The following is a 4,579-nucleotide window of genomic DNA, read 5'->3' as shown; positions in this document are numbered from 1 at the left end:
ATTTCTCAGAATAGAGGTCAAGTTCAATTTTATTCATGCATGGCCTGTCAAATTGGTTCCCTGTTGGCCACTCCACACTCTCTGATCATTCACCAATCATGGGAATAAAATGTCTGTGATTCACACAGAAAGGACTGAAACTTCTGTGTTTCTGCTAATGGTTGACCAGCTTAATGTTAGTTAAAGATTATTATTAAAACATAAAACATTCCTGGTTTGTTTATACACAGTATCACACAGCTATAAACTGGTCGGGGTCATACATCTACCTGAAACATTTAAATCTGTTTCATTTTATCAGCAAAACAAATCTTTGCTTTTAAATAATCTTTTTTTAAATTATTTTCATGCAACGAAAGTCATGAAAAAACATTTGAATATGGCCACTGAGGATACACACATGCATTCTTCAAAGTCCTCTGGACGAAGGACTCAGTCCTTGGTAGAATTCAAAGTATCCTCAACACGGGAACACTTCCTGGACATTAACAAGCACACAAAGTCTGTTAACACCTACATCTTCTAATAAAGTCCAACCAGTCAAAGAGGTGAAAACGTCTGTGGGGGTACCGGGGGGGTGGAGGGACTTAACATTATCTGGACCAGAGCACCGTGGAGTGCTGTCCACGGTGCCGAATCTAGTCTGAAAGCGTTTACCAGGCCATGTTGCATGTGTTATTAAAACGTTCGTATTTCAAGTACAGCTCACAACTTCCTCTTACACTGAATTTTGTGCACAAACGCATACATGTTCCCGACACTGTTTGGTTTGTAATACTGATGAAGTGCTTTGGTGTATGTGTGTGTGTGTCTGCGACCCTGGGACTCTGCCCTTTGACCCTCCAACTGCCATGGTCTTGTCACCTGCCTTGCTGGTGTGAAAATAAATAAACGGCACAATGACAACGACTCCTCCACTGGACACACGTGTTTGCCGCGCCCCTGACCCAAATACGGTAACGTTGAAACCTTCTCTGTCTCAATGGGGAACAAATGATGTTTGTTTTCTCTGCACATCTCTGCCTGTACCTCTGTCCATCCATCTATTTCTCTGCCAACTACTGTTCTCTTGGATCACACCACTTTTTCTTGTGGTAAATATGTGACTCTCTGTATATATTTCTCGATCATTCTGTCATCTGGTGTGTGATCGTTAACGCTCTTCTGTCCTTTTCAAACCTTTGACTTGCCTCCTCCTCACCATACCTTTTTACTCCACCACTAATAAATGAATGAATGAATGGCTGAATACCGATCAATTTCGGGGTCTCCGTTGCATGTCTTGGGGCATTGCGTGTTTGATTGTGTCTCCGTGGACCTTTTGCCTGCCATTGTCCTGTCTTGCTTTGCCCGGCGACGATAAAGAAATCGATTCGCCTGCGAGAAGAAGCGCTGGATAAGGAGCAGGACAAAGCTACGAGCAGCCAGATCAGTGCCGAGAAATTGCGTAAGATCTTAAAAGAGGAGAAGAGGTGAGTCGACTCTGATCTTTAGAAAGTGTGGCAGGTAAATATACTGCAGATGAAGCCATGCAAGTCATTTCGTAACTTCAAAGCATCAGTTTTTTAATGAGAATAAAATGTTTAGTGAATGTCTTTTTTTTTTTTTACAGGATGAAGAAAAAACGGAAGAGATTGGTCTGCGCACTCGAGCTCTTCCTGCAGATGGGAGCAGCAGGGGCTGCAGACCTGTTGGCGCTGCTGAGCAGAGCCGTGCGTGAAGGCCTTGGCTTTAAACGTTTCCAGACAGATGAAGAGGGTGGCTGCATAGACATGGTGACAAGTTTCTGAAGTGGATGGATTATTGAGGTCCTGCTGAAATTGACTTTGTGGAGCTCAAAGATTTCTGTAAAATACAAACAATGTGTAAAGAAAGCCAAGCATAGGTGCTGGTCTGTGAACAGTTTGTCACTATAACTCACCCGACCTGATTAGTAAGCCTAGATTAATGTTTGTATTGTTTAAGGCTTTATTCATTCAGAGTCGGGCATATAATAGCAGCTATTCACATACTTTCATTTGATTTGTTTCATGGGAACAATTGTCTTTCAGAAGGAATGGTTTACGAGTTTTGGCTGTTGTGGATCAGATATGATGAATTATGTCAACATACTGTACTCAGTTGTTGACACAGATAAAGGAAACTCCATAGATTAATTCTTCAAGTTAAGATTGTCATCAATGTTTTATTTTAATCTTTTAATAGTTAATCCAATATACTAAACTGTGATAAAGATTGCACCACACTGCGTCTTTTTGACATCTTACAAATAGCTAGTTTATTGCCTTGTTTCTCTGCTGATATTTATACATTGATAGATAGAGGAAATGTTTTACAAAATGAATGGCAATTCATTAGAACTTTCAGATGATATTATACTTTTTTTGTATTTTCACATAATGTTTTGAAGCAGATCTGGACAATAGATGTGTGTATATATAATTATATTTGCTTTAAAATCAAAGGTTTAAACGGGTCTCTTTTTAAAGAATTTATTAAAAAAATCAAAGAATAAGTACTTCAAATAGATCTCTCTTCATTCATTTCTTGAAATGGCATACATAACATGAAATCACATCAAAGCAAATCTTGTCTTATAAATCTAGTGTTACATCAAAGCAAAACCAGAAAGTCTATAATGCCTATATATCCTTAAATTATTCATATTATGAGAGTAGTAAGCAGAAGGAAAAATTACGAATAATAATAACAGCAGCAGTGGCTATAGTAGAATTAATATTTATAACTTTTTGCAGTGCATTCACATTCTGGTTAGGAAGATACATTCTATAAGCTTGAAAAATAAGTTATAGTTGGCACAAGGCAAACGGATTCATATTCCTCGAACATGTGCATTTTGTCAGCAACATCTGACAGACCATTCATTTCTTCCTTTTCACGGTTCAATCGTCAAACACTTTGTATGAGACACTCACCAAGGTTATTGTTGCCAGTGTTTATGTGAAACGTTTCCTCATTCATGATGAAAGTGCAGTGTTTCCTGGCAGCTCCTCCTCCAGTTACAGAGCATGGGAATTATTGACACCTGTTTAAAACCTCTTTGACAGATCAGATTGCTTGGTTTGAGCTTCCCATTCTACTGTGCACATTCAATGCACATCTTCAGTTCTTGGGGATATTGTTCAGGCATTATAAATTGAAAATAGGTCCTCATGTTGACCCAAGAGTTTGACTAAACCTCTGTGTTTAATCAAAAAAACGTTTTGTTCAAACACCTGGAGCAATCAAGATACTTCTGATAATTTTGAGATACTGGTTGTAGATCACACAGTGGAGTACAAAGACATTTGATATGGTATGCCCAAATTATCGAAAGGCTCTTTCCAGATATGAAGAAACAATTAAGGTGAACCACCAGTTGACATTGTGTTGAAACAATTCTACCAGCGTGAACCGCTGTCTTTAAACATCAACATGACGCTTCTATTGGGCAACTCTAACCCTTTGAATGTTTGCCACGTTGATTTTGTGAGTTGTTCCATTCGGGAGCTGCTTTTCAAAGAACTAAATTGAGAGAAAACACAGAGAATATACATCAGGAGATTAATCTCATTCCCGTCACCCCACCCTTTATCATGTGTGAATTAATTACCATTGATAATGTTAGCTGAAGATACTTCGCAAAACGGTTAATTTACACATTCTGTTTTACATACCTCTTTAACATGTTCAATGATGGTTCCGTTGCTAACCTCTCCAAAGACAGTTATCCTCATCTGAAGGGCCAGTAATACAAAGCCTGTAGGTAATAAAAAGCATTTTTGAGATACATTTTTCTACTCAGCTTGTAAAACTTTACTCAATTTATTTTTCTCAAATTAGTTTTCATACGTGTTAACAGTCAATGCCATATATATATATATATATATTTCCGTATACATCCAAAGACAAGGCAGTAACAAATTAACGATTAGCATGGTGAATGGCAACTGTAAAATACCACACTGTAGACTTAAAAGGCTGTCAACCCTGGAACACTTTACAAACTGAAATAAAATGAATTCCAGATATTAAATATTTCACTACAAAGGTTCATTGCTAGCTACAGGAAAACCAAGGCCGTACCCAATTTTAGCTAATTGAAATGTTATTAACCTTGGCGTATGGTATATCCATTTGTCTATTGTGAAACGTGTGATCTTAATTTACTGTATCTCCGTATTTGTATTTCATTATTGTTTTAATGATAGTGAAGCTTTATATTTTAACTACACTTTACTTTTATAAGCCCAACTAGATATCTGAAGATTAGTAATAGCGATAGACGACTTATGCAGCTTATTAGTTTCTGCATTGACTATATTATTCATTACATGTTCTTATTCATTTCTTTTGTTAATTGACATTGTTTTCAGTTTCAGGACCCAATCAAATGAGTACAGCTATGCTTGGAGTCAAAATATATTCTATGATCTTTCTTTGTCAGTGTGAGCTTAACCATCAACTATTTCTTTGATAAATATTTTATTAATACGCAGTAGAGAAAATTCCTGTATTATTGACAATGTGGAAAGAAAGGGAAAGATATAGATGTCAAAAATCATGGAGTCACAAGCCT

At 37.3% G+C, this 4,579-nt stretch overlaps 1 long non-coding RNA gene across 1 annotated transcript; it reads right to left on the bottom strand.

Moving 5' to 3' along the window:
- Positions 1 to 2,476: 2,476 nt before the first annotated feature.
- LOC306695333 lies at positions 2,477 to 3,762 on the bottom strand. Its single transcript, XR_013767068.1, has 2 exons — positions 3,678 to 3,762; positions 2,477 to 3,525 (listed from the first exon to the last, which is right to left on the bottom strand). It is a non-coding gene; the product is annotated as an uncharacterized lncRNA (long non-coding RNA).
- Between the last annotated feature and the right edge of the window lie 817 nt (positions 3,763 to 4,579).

Source organism: Pholis gunnellus (assembly GCF_910591455.1).
Source record: "Pholis gunnellus genome assembly, chromosome: 4".
Lineage (NCBI taxonomy): Eukaryota > Metazoa > Chordata > Actinopteri > Perciformes > Pholidae > Pholis > Pholis gunnellus.
Note: the sequence above shows the minus strand (reverse complement) of the source record. Positions and strands in the feature narration are given on the sequence as shown.